The following is a 13,037-nucleotide window of genomic DNA, read 5'->3' as shown; positions in this document are numbered from 1 at the left end:
GCTTACAAAGCTAGTACTTCATTATTTGAACACCCTCCCTATCCCCTCTCTATGGTGTTTGATGCTTCACTTAAAAGCTAGCAAACGCCATCACTTCCTGATTGCATAGGAGTGAACTTTCAATTTTACCGATCTGCAAGCATTATAAAAAAGAACTTTGAGCTAAATATCACAAAGTAGTAGAAGGCTAGGCAAACTCTAGGACATGTGGCATATGTACATATAGCTATTTATATAACGTTTATAAAGAGTATAGAATCCCACTTTCGTAAATTTATGAATTGTGGTCTAATGTCTTCCTAAAAATGCCGAAGTCCACAAATAATGTCTAAACTGCCTTCCAAATGTTTACATGTATATCCTAGACCCGTGCTGCCCTCAACTTAGGTTAGCAAATGTTCTTCTTACGGTAGGTGTGGGTAGTGGCTCACGGAGAAACTCAGAGCTGTTCCACTTGCTGAGAATAAGCAACTGCTGGGTGCTCAGCATGGATGGGACAAGAATGTCAGCCTCTTATCCAAGCTCAGGAGCATCAAAGAAGGGGAGTGCAAAGAATAGAAAAGCCAGAGAACAGGAAGGGGTGCTGTGAGATGCTGCTGTCCTGTGACATGGCTGTGAGATACTGTCCTCTGACATGACTGAGATGATGCTGTCCTCTGACATGGCTGTGAGATGCTATCTTCTGACATGGCTGTGAGATGGTGTCCTCTGACATGGCTGTGAGATGATGCTGTCCTTCCACATGGCTGTGAGATGCTGTCCTCTGACACGGTGCCCCATCACACACACACACACGTGAACTCACTACAGCTGTGGGTACCTCCACAGGTGAGGAGGGGCCCCCAAGGTTGCAGTCTGAGCTGAGAGGCTGTTGGAAATTGATGGCTGATGGAAGAGGATGGGTTACCTTATGGGGGCTGTGGCCACTGGTGGGCGGCCTCACGCCTTTGAACATCTGGGCCTCACTGGCCTCACTGATGGGACACAGAGGGTTATAATAGTAATTTTTAAAGGGTATGAGGTTAGGAAGGGAATGTTTGAAGGAAGAGTCAGGGGACGCTGGACAGAATTCTGGGTGGGAAAAATTAAGATACATTGTGTATGTTAAGAAATTGCCAAAGAACACATTTTAGAACGAAAAACAACAGTGCTCAAAAAGCAAGCAAAGAAAGCTCAGCTGTGAGAAAGCCTACCACACATTTCAGGTGGTCATAAGGGAGGGAGGGAGGGACACATACAGGAGTCCTCGCCACTCCAATCTCATTCTAGTCTCCCTCTGGTCACTCAAAGAGGTTGCCAGGAGTGTGTGCCCTTGGTATCAGTAGGAAAAAATATAGCCAAAGAAGGCAACAGGGAATATATTTTCCCTAATAACAATAATAACATATGTATGTATATATTTATATACATATAAGATATATAAACATAAAGATACACAAAAGTGAAGACAAAGAGCTAAGACTCATTCTCATGTAGATATCATTTTCCCATAGGAGTTAAAAAGCTGGAATCTATGAAGAGTGCTGGGATTTATGGAGAGTACTGGAAGCAGCAAGGTCTCCTCCCATGCCTACCCCTTGTTCTCAGTAGGTCCTTATGAGCTCTTGTTGTTGGAGTCTGGCTCACTAATACTGTTGCCCCTGAGATATCTAGAAATGTCCAAGGGAAGCATAATTCATGATGTCAATGCCAGTTGCCTCATGGGATGCAGCAGGAGTAAAGCAAAGAGGCAAAGATGGCCATCCAAGTCACAGTGACCTCACAGGTGGTCTGAGTGGGTCTCTGCCACCCTGAGATGCTACACACCTGCACGTTTAGACTAAAGAAATAGGATGCTACATTCCCTCATCAAAGATAATGAGAACCCTAGCCACAGAACTCTGCTTCCAAAATGGCAATAGGTTACTTCGAAGCAATGATAGCATTTATTATATAGTTCCTATTCTTTCAGCTTGTGAAAGCACACAGGTGTGGGGACAGATCATCTTTGCCAGCCACAGGGGCACAGCACAGCTCGGAGGTGCCGTTGCCTCCAGTCACCCAAGATTGAGACTATGTGCCTTTCTGAAGGAAAGATTTGGCTCATGGCATAGACATATGCTCTTGCCTGACTAAAGAAAACAGGTGTGTAGCCACCTCATGTAAGGGAGCTTGCTGCTTAATGGGCCACGTGATCAGGCAAGCTGGAGCAGGTGTGCAGCTGGCAGGCGGACCCCTCACTGGCTTCTGGAGAGATGCTGGAGGACTGTGGTGTACTGGCTGGCTGTTCTCTTGTGCCTGCTTTGCAAGCCTGTGAGGTTGAACACATACAGGAGTCCTTGCCACTCCAATCTCAGAGAAGACTGTACCCAACAGCTGAGACATTTGGGATCAAAGGCAGATGATCCTTCAGGCAAGGGACCAATGCATGAGCCCTCATGTTTCAGGGAGGCCCTAAAATTCAGTGAGGCTTCATCCTGCCATCCCTCACACATCCAACAAGTATTTGTTGGGCACCCGAGAGCTTTGGTTATTTTAAAACAAAGTTAGATATCTCTTAACCCTTACCATGTACTCCCTGTTTCCTAAAGCATTACCATGTTCCTTTGGCTTGGCCAAGGATGTTGGAATTCCCTGAACTTCAAGATTCATATTTACTGTTATTTTAAGTTTTGTTTGTTTGTTTGTTTGTTTGTTTAATTCAGATGTCTGACAGTTGCTTCTGTAAGTGGTATACATCAGAAATAAAGGTTTGATATCTTAGCATCAAGAAGTACCATATTGGTTCTTATTGAGCTTATTTGCTTTGCAAATATGAATTACTAGTTAAGACCTTTTCTCAAAACTAAAGTGAACAAATTACTGACATAAACCACCATGTAGACGGCTCTCAAAACGATTGTGCTAAGGGATAAAAGCCAGGCAGAAAAGGACGTGTCATTCTTAAAAAGATAAAGCTGAAATGAAGCAGAACAAGTCGGTAGATACTGGGAATGGGGAGTTAGTGCTGTCTGCCGAGTGGGGATGGAAGAGTAGTTGAGGTGAAAATAACTGGTATCTCAGTGCTGCTGGTGATCAGATGACTGCATACTTTGTCAAATGTCTTAGCATTGTGCCATCAAGGGTACATTTTTTTTTAAGCATTGAAAGAAAAGCGAAGAGCTGCAGAGATGGCCCAACAGGCAAGAGTACTCCGGCTCTTTCAGGGGTTTTCAGTTTGGGTCACAGCACCCACACTTGGCAGTTCACAGCACCTGTAATTCCAGCTCCAATGGATCTGATGCCCCTTTATGGCTTCCACAGGCACTACCCACATGAACGCACACACTTTATTATTTATTATTATTATTATTATTATAGATTTTTTTCAAATAAAGGGAAAATTAAGGGGGGGCTGGAGAGCTAACTCCGCTCTTGCAGAGGACCTTAGTTCAGTTCCTAGCATTCGTGCTGCGGGAGCTCACAACTGCCTGCAACTCCAGCTCTGCAGGATCGGGCTCCCTCTTCTGTTCTCCACAGGTACCTGCACATGTGTCAATCACTCACATAGACACACACATATGCATAAATACAAATAACGAAATTAAATCTTTTTAAAAAGAAGGAGCCGGGCGTGGTGGCGCACGCCTTTAATCCCAGCACTTGGGAGGTAGAGGCAGGCGGATTTCTGAGTTCGAGGCCAGCCTGGTCTACAAAGTGAGTTCCAGGACAGCCAGGGCTACACAGAGAAACCCTGTCTCGAAAAACCAAAAAAAAAAAAAAAAAAAAAGAAGGAAAATAAATACGAAACTATGTTCAAATAATTAAGGAGTTGTATCCCGAAACCAGCAAAAGGAAGTCAAGAAGCAACTTCACTGACAAAGAAATGTAGTGTGGGAGAAGAAGTGCTTCGGACTCAAAAAGATCCTCAGTGGGGAAAAGAGCGTATGGAAACTGTAGAGAAGATCTAGAGTTGACTGCAAGTATCTGCAAAGAGCCCTACAGGACCCATAGTTTCTGAGCTTATGTTTGTAATGATAGCTAAGTTAGGAGAAAAGAGAGGAGTCAGGTACCTTGGCCCTTCAACACAAATAGGATGGTTGGAATTTACTAGAAAACCATCTCCACGTGACCAAGAGATTGAATTATGTCCTGATGCATGGTAAGAACTCTAGAATAGAATAAAACATACGGAGAGCCTCCATAAATGTGGCGCGGAATGAATAAATGAGCTGTGGCTGAATTATCTATATTTACTGAACCCCAGATAGATGAGCATGTCAGATAAAATCTAGCAAAGAGCACCCGGAAGCCTGGAGAAATGGAGATCAGCACAGGTGACAAGATTCACAAGAAATCTCACCGTCAGGGATGGGAGCTCGGATTGAACCTAAGGCCATCTGTGGAGTTGATCCAAATCAGCATCCTGCAAGCTGGGAGAGAGACTTCTGATGCATGATGGGAGAAGAGAGAGACCAATGGTTTCAGGCTCTTGAAATCATAGGACAAACCTTGCCAGCATCTTGTCACCTCTGAGCCCACCCTAGAAAAGTGTCACTCACTCCAGAGAGGTAGAAAGAATGCCTAGCACCTCACATGGGTAGGAAGAGGAAAAACCAGGAAGCTCCACTTCTTCTGGGTCACGTGTCAAGCCAAAACTTCATCATTTACAGGGGCAGGAGGGAGGGATAGCTCAGTGGTTAAGAGCTCTTGATGTTCTTCCAAAGGACCTGAGTTTGATTCCCAGCACCCACGGGATTCAAAATGTCAACTGACAATCAAACTAACAAGTGTCTATAACTCTTGTTCTAGTGGATCAGCTGCCTCTACCCACCCCCAGAGCATTCACACAGGCATACCTATACACATCACACATACCTACACACAACAACACATGAAACTATACACATCAACCCACATACCTATACAACACGTAGACCTACACATAATTAAAAATAAAAGCAAACTTTTAAAAATGTTGCTCAGCTATAAGCTGTACATTTGCTAAGACATTAACATAAACTCAGCTACTCTGTCAAATGTATTCAGTGGCTGATAGGCCCAAGGGACTCCCTCAAAAAAACATGATTCCATAAATACTGACTCCCTAATCCAAGGTTACAGATAACACAAGTTAAAAAAGAAAAAAGGAAGAGAAAGGAATGTGGAACTGTCAACTGGTGGAACTGTTGTGCCTAGAAATATTAAAAAACCATGTAAGCAAGCCCTTAAACTGATCATGAGGTCCAAAGCAGGGGTAGACAAGCTGTAAACCCACATGTCACAGCTTCTGGATCTCATAGCCGTGGGCTTACCCTGAAACCCTGAGAGGGATATTCCATGTCTGTGTTTTGTAAAAATCTATGAGACGTTCACTCTCACATGATCAAGCTCCTTATGACTTCTTAGCCTGCCTTCATTCCTGTCACTCTCCTATTTTTAGACCGACAGTAGGAACTCACAATAGGTAAAGGCTGGAGATGCATTCATCATACATCTATTGGAACTTGGTCATGTGGGTCACAGTCATTTCCATGGAGTGGTATGAGGATCCTAGGCCAGAGATCATGCTCCACCTACACTTGGTCAAAAATAATTATCTAGAGGGGAAAAACAGATGTAGAGGCCCACATGAAGAAAATCCTTTTTTTTTTTTTTTTTTTTTTTGGTTTCTCTGTGTAGCCCTGGCTGTCCTGGAACTCACTCTGTAGACCAGGCTGGCCTCGAACTCAAAAATCTGCCTGCCTCTGCCTCCTGAGTGTTGGGATTAAAGGCGTGTGCCACCATGCCCGGTGTTACATTTAATTCTTATGTTTAGGCTATTAGCTATTTTTCTCATCTTTGCAATGAGGATACTGATAAAGACAATTTAAGGGAGGAGGGGTTCACTTTGGGTTCAGAGGAATCCAGTCCATTGTGGTAGAAAAGGCACTGCTGTGGAAGCCTAAGGGGGCTCTGGTCACGTGATACTCACAGCCAAGAAGAGGAGAAAGATGAATTCTGATGTTTATGTCCCCTTTATTTCTTTTGTCCAGTCTAGGACCCCAGCCCTTTGGGTGTAGGATGAGTCTTCCTGTTCAGTAGACCCCACTGTGTCAATGATACACACACCCTGACCTGTCTCCTGGGTGACTCAAAGGCTATTCAGGATGACAGTGCAGATTAACCACTGCACCCAGAGGAGAAATCTAAAAGGCAGTTTCCAATGAACCTAGAATTAATTTTCCTAAACCACAAAGAATAAAAATTAAATTCTAATCAATTATGTCATAGGAAAGACCAAGCTACTTTCTCTTTAGAAAAAATATTATAAACATCCCATGAAGCAGTTATCTAGAAAAACATGCCAACAGTTAATTATCAAAAGTATGCTACTATTAGTCTAGATTTTGTGTGGTGTGTATGTCAGCTTTTCACATCCATAATTTATTATTATTGCTTTTTCTCATCCGAACAATCTTTCTCTATTGTACCTCAGTAGTCAAATGCTCTTTTTCCCAAAGGAATCCTTGATCCACCCTTGGTTTAGGCCCTCTACATATATGCAACAGTTGTGTAGCTTGGTCTTCATGTGGGACTTCAAACAGCAGAAGCAGGGGCTGTCTGTGACTCTGTTGACTGCCTTTGGGACCCTTCCCTCCTACTGAGCTGCCTTGTCTAGCTTCAGTAGGAAAGGATACACCTAGTCTTGCTGCAACTTGACATGACAAGGCAGGTGGATATCGATGGGAGGACTCACCTTTTCTGAAGAAAAAAAAAAGGAGTAAGGACTGGAAGGAGAGGAAGGTGGGGAAACTGTGGTCAGGATGAAAATTAATTATTTATAAATTAATTAATTAATTTAAAAAAGGTAAAAACAGGAATCTAAATTTTAAGGCAAAATAGGGAGGCATGCAAAAAAAAAGATTTAAAAAAGAGGCAAATGTGAAACTTACAAAATAAATAAGGAGCCAGTACCAGTATAAAAACAAAGTCAGAGTTTTGAACAGAAAACTAAATGAAACCACTGAGAGACAAAGGGGGCAATGAAAATAGACAAATGGGGCTGGCAAGGTGGCTCAGTCGGTAAAGGCTCTTGCTACTAAATTTAATAATCCGAGTTCAATGCCCAGGACCCACAGGGTTCTCTACTTCCATAAGTTGTCTTCCAACCTCAACATGCCTATGAAATTAATAAAATGTAAATCAAATATAAACAAATAGATATGTAGAAACTGCAGAAACACAAAATCAGAATGAACATCATGTCTGATTTGTACACAGGACTTTCCAGAAGCAAGAAGTATAGGGAAAGATAATCTCAAACAACAACTAGGAAGTTTTGACAGTTTAAGAGAATAGTCTACCTTTCAGAAACACAAAATTCTGAAAGCAATTAAAAAGAAGCCCTCTCCACAAATATAATAAAACAGAATCATAATTAGGATTTTTTTAAAGCATGACAGCTTTAAAAGGCATCGGAGAGACAAAAGGAGAAATCAATAAGCAACAACCATTAGGTTAGCTCAGGCTCCCAACAGATGCCATGGGGCAGAGAGGTATACAAACAAACTAAACTGCCTTCTAAAGCAGGCATTGGAACTGAGACCTGAGACAATCTGAGGGAGCTCACTGGACACAACCCTTTCTGAAAGGCCCACCAATCAAGTACTGAGTGACAGAGGAGGAGGGCAGGTACAGAGCAGAGCAGGAAGAAACAAGAAAGCAATCTTCTTCCCAATGAAAGGCAAGATCAAACCTGCTGAAATCCCAGCGTGCATGGAAGAGGGACCCATAGTCCATGCCTCTCAGAAGAGCCATTGGTATCGGGCTGCCAAGGGAGGACGAATGTTCCTTTTTGGGTTTGTGGTAGCTGGTAGGTTACTCATGCCCATCAATGACCACATGAGCATGTGCACATGTGTAGCACTCACTGGATTCAGGGGATTATTAATGACACATAAAACTAAAAAAAAAAAAAAAGTCAAAAAATGACATGAAGCTAGGGGTGGGGATAGATGAGGGCACCAGGAAGAGTGTGAGTGAGGTCATGATGGGCAGATATTATTGATAGTCACATAAAGAGTGTATGGAATGTTTGAAGTATAACAATACTATTTTTAGAAAAGCAATGGTAAGCAAAGGTATGCCAAGCTCCTAGATAAATATAAATGTGCACTGACAGTAAATAATAGCAAAAACCTAATGAGTAAAAGATAATAGAGAGGAACTTAAGCACTGGGAAAATGTGCTTGATGCAAACAGAAAAGCAGAGTCTGTGCTGTTGTTCAAGGGAAAACATGATAAGTGAAGCTTAGGGTTTGCAAAATCCAAACTGCTTGTTCGTACACGAACACAGCTTTTACATACACGATAGCCAGTAGGAGGGTTTGCCTAGGGGATCGATGTCCACAGGATAGATGAAACCCATGGAACTGTGAAGAAGCTATGTCAAACTTAAAACACCCACGAAGACACAAAGGTAAACTGAAGTGCGAGGAAACCACTCTTGATGGAATCCTGGCCAACAAACATCGCCCGTTAACCCTTCATTAGCTGGATCAATTTAATATAAACGCAATACAATCTAGTCCACAATGTAAACTTTAGACTCCCGGTTCAAGTAATGGGTCATCCACTAAGATGTCAAATTTTCTCTTTCTCTCTGTTCCTCTTTCTCTCCCTCAGACAGAATCTAACTACGTATCTGCCTGTCCTGAAACTCACTATATAGACCAGGCTAGTCTTCAACTCCTCACAACGATGCACCTGTCTCTGCCTCCTGACTGTTAGGATGAAAGTATGGACCAACATGACTGGAGGTCAATAAAACATTAACAAGCATGTGCAGGGAGCTAGACAAGGATTCTGAAGATTATAGATGATAAGAAGACTTACAAGAATAACCAGGAAAGCATAAAAACATAGACAACAAAAGTGAAGGTAGACCAATTCTATCAAATGTTAAACCACAATGTAAGGCGCTTAAGATTAAAATGTAAATGAAGAAAATACCTAATTAAAATAAAATAAAATATTTAAAAAAAGAAAATCTGGTAAAATTCTGAAAAAAAAAAAAGATTAAAATGGTGTGGTGTGTGTGGTGTTGGCTCCTGAATGGGCAAACTAAATGCCCAGAGAGTAGAAAAGCAGGAACAGATCCTAACAGCCACAGCCAGAATCTGAATAGAGGTAATGGTTGTACCCAAGGCAGCTGAATCAGTGACAGACTGTCAGACAATGGTGCTGAGTAAACAGGACAGCCTTTCTGAAACAGACAAAAATAGGTCTCTGCCTGATACTATAGACAAAGGTAAATTCCACTCAAATCATGGAGACAGACCCTTCCATGAACAAAAAAGAAAATACAGGTGAGTTTTTCTCTAACTTCAGTGCATGGGGAAACATTAATTGCTAAAAATTTGGCTTTTATAGCTAAATAGAAGCAATGTCGAAAGACAACTGACAAAATAGAGAGAATATTTCTACCAGATAATAGAAAGTGCTAATATCACACATATACAAATAATGATGATGAGGATAATAAACAAGAAACTCCTAAAACCATAGCTGAAAAAAATGGAAAGATGAGAAGAGGCAATTTGGGCTGACAAGATGGCTGAGGGAGGGAAGACACTTGCTGCCAAGCCTGACTCCTCGACTTAGTCCCTAGGAGCCATATGGTGGAAAGAGAACATTTATTCCTGCAAGTTGTCCTCCAAACACACATGTGGTAAACACACATGCACACACATGCATACACACACATATGCATTAAGTGTGAATAAAATATAAGATGTAAAAAATAAAATCAACATAATAACATTTAAAGAAATAGAATAGGCAATTTATAGCCTTTAAACATGGAAGATATTAAACTCATCCCTAAGATAAGGAATACATATTTAAATGAGGAATCACTTCTCATGCATCATGAAAACTGCTTGTCCTATGGACAAAGTGTTAGTGAAGCATGGAGCAGGTGCAATGCCTTAGAAGAAGCCAATGGTTAACAATCTGCACATAGTCTCATCTTCAGAGGTGTCGTTTCAAACTGTAGGCATTTGCTCTGAGATGCACCCCCAGGGGAAAACCCCACAACCCTCACATGCACGAGGCTCTTCATTGCAGCAGTGTTCCTAATTGCAAAATACTGGAAACAAGCTGGGAAGGTGGCTCAGCAGGTAAGAACACTCACTGTGCAAGCATGAGGACCTGAGTTCAAAGCCCCCCTGCCAGGTGGAAAGCCACCTGTGGTGGCACATGCTTGTAATCCCAGGTCTATAAGGGGCAGAGATAGGAAGATCATAGAGTTTGCTGCAGGTTGCCAGCATAGCTCCAGGTTCCGTGGGAGATCCTGTCTCAGCTCCAGGGTTAGAGTGACCCGGTCAGTCGTACTGGAAAGAAAGCTGAGATTAAACAGAGATGGATGCCTGACATCCTCACCTGGCCTCTGCAGTGATAGAGATGCACACTCTGACACACCTAAGTAAATAAATAAGATTGGAAACTGAAACGCTGGCATACAAGAGGGTTGTGAGAGATCTCTGATGTGCTCAGGTTAAGAGAGCCTATGCAGCAATAAGAAACAAAGAGGAAGGAAGGAGTCATGTGAACTCAGCTGGGTTCCATTCTCAGTGCTGTCTGCTAGAGACCCAGAAGAAATGAGTCTCAGCAGCCATGTCTTGGTCTGGAGATCCAGTCTCCTATAAAATGAACTATAATTTCTTGGATAAATGACAGGCTAGGCAGAAACAGCAGAGGGAGATCCTGGAACACCTTGCATAGCCACACAAACACACACATACACACAAAGGAAGTGCTCAACATCACGTGTGTGTGTGTGTGTGTGTGCGCAAAGGACACTGTGGGTGGCAACCATGTCCAAATTAGAGACTTTTTCAGTAAATACCATATGTCATTACAGCGGCTCTGTGCCAAAGAAAAAACAGGTACAAAGGATAAAAATGACACTGAAGTTGGTAAATGTAGGAAAGGGACGTCTCCTCATAGCATATGTCAATTAATAAATATAAATGATAGAAATAGGGAACTAAACATCTGACAAATACCACACCCATAACTGTCATGGCGAATAGTCATCAGTGGAAGCTAGAGATGACTCAAGAGTACTCTGATGAAAACTAGGGTGCCTGTGCATCCTAAGAGAACTCAACTGTAAAAGAGAAATAAAGGATCACTTTGCAGTGGGACAAATGTGACCTACATCACACAACAATCAATTAACAGATGCTAACACCCCTAGGAACGAGACAAGCCAATACTATGCAGCACTGGGAACCACCCCACATCATACTTATGGGCTTTCTTTTCTTTTTTGTATGTGTGTGTGTGTGTGTGTGTGTGTGTGTGCATGTATGTGTGTGTGCATGTTAGTGCATGTGTGTAGATAGGTGCATATGTGTGTTCCTGTCAGCCCATGTATGTGAAGGCCAGAGGACAAACTTCGGGTGTCATTCTTTGAGTACAATCCACCTTTCTCTTTTTGAATTTTTATTGCTGCAAAGCCTTTCACTGGCCTGGAGCTCACTTAGTAGGCTGGGCTTGCTGGCCTGTGAGCCCCAGGAATCTGCCTGTCTTCATTATCTCTGCTTCATTAGCTCTGGAACGACAAGTATACATACTTAGCTTTTTATAGTTTTAGATAGAGGTTTTGAGGACCAAACTCAGGTCTTACTGCTCGTGAAGCAAGAATTTTACCAACTTAGCTATCACCCAGACCTTATAGTTTTCTTGCCAAAGTGCATAACTTGAATTTCATCAGGAAGGGAGAGGAGACCAGCTCAAAGTGAAAATTGTTCTATGAAATTTATTGGGCAATTGCCCTTCTAAATGCCAAGGTCATGAAAAACTATTGAAGAGTGAAGAACTGCCCCAGATTAACAGGGACTGAGTAGACCTGGCAGTTTAAAGGTCAAGAATGGTGATGAACTGGGCCTTGGTCCAGGAAAGGGGCAGTAGGAGGATGGTTGGAAAGTGTGCACTAGGTCTGGAAATAAGCTTGCAGAACTGTAACAGTAGTCATTTCTTAGTTTGGGTCATTTTACTGTGTTATGTAAGATGTTCACATCAGGGGCTGAGGAAGAAGTGTATATTGGAATTTTTTACTAGTATTTACAACCTTTAATAAGCCTGAAATTATTACAAAATGGAAATCCAGTAATAAAAACACATTTAATTGGCATATTAAAATTTTAGGAGTACCACAAAAGAATAAATAAGAGGAAAGGAAATACAGAAAAACAAAGCAATCCATCAGAAATTAAGACAGGAAGGAGAAAGGGGAAGAAAACAGTAAGTTGTTAAAATGTAACCAAAGTGACAGAAACAAAACCAGGTAGATCAGCAATCAAAATAAATTACATTCTCTGTTCCAGAAACAAAAGTACTCATTAGAAGTTTGGAGCCAGTGGCAGCCTGTTTCAAGGAAGAGCATTTTTAAACGCCAGGTTGTACAAAGATGGGGAATGAGAGTCTGTAGGCAGAGCCTGAACCAACAGGAGGAACTAGTGACAAGATGGGGAGCCAGGATTTACAGGGGAAAGAAAAATAGCAGGAGCCAGTCAGAATGATGTCAGCAGCAGCTGTGCCTGACAGGGGCTGAGAGAATGTAAGCTTATTCCCTGATTCTGGAAGGTCTGGGTGGGGTGGCCTCCTCCACATCTCAGCTACAACGTTCCACGCCTAGGCCCTGAACGATCACCATGGCAGGAGGAGGGAGAGGTGAAGGGGACACCCAGGAGTGACACCAGTCACTATTGCTCAGAAGTCATTTTCTAGATCTGATTCAATGTCCCCAACCCAGCAGTAGCTGTGGAGTGTACATCCAATCTGACACAAAGAGGAAACATCATCAGGCCCAAAGCAAAAGCACACCAAGGAGGTTCACAACACCTGAGTCTGTGTGTGGGATAAAGTGTCCATATAAAATAAAAAGGTGACAGAATTGGAATAACTAGCAGATCACTGATAAAAGGAAGCAGGTGTGGGTGTGTGTATGCACACATGTGTATGTGCACAAGCCCAAAAGCACTTGCACGTGTGTGCACACGTGAGCTATATGCACACATAGAGACTTC

The sequence above is a fragment of the Mus caroli genome, unplaced genomic scaffold (genome assembly GCF_978045245.1).
Source record: "Mus caroli unplaced genomic scaffold, Mus_caroli_1 scaffold_11, whole genome shotgun sequence".
NCBI classification, from domain to species: Eukaryota; Metazoa; Chordata; class Mammalia; order Rodentia; family Muridae; genus Mus; species Mus caroli.
The sequence above is the reverse complement of the archived record's forward strand: the minus strand, read 5'-3'. Positions refer to the sequence as shown.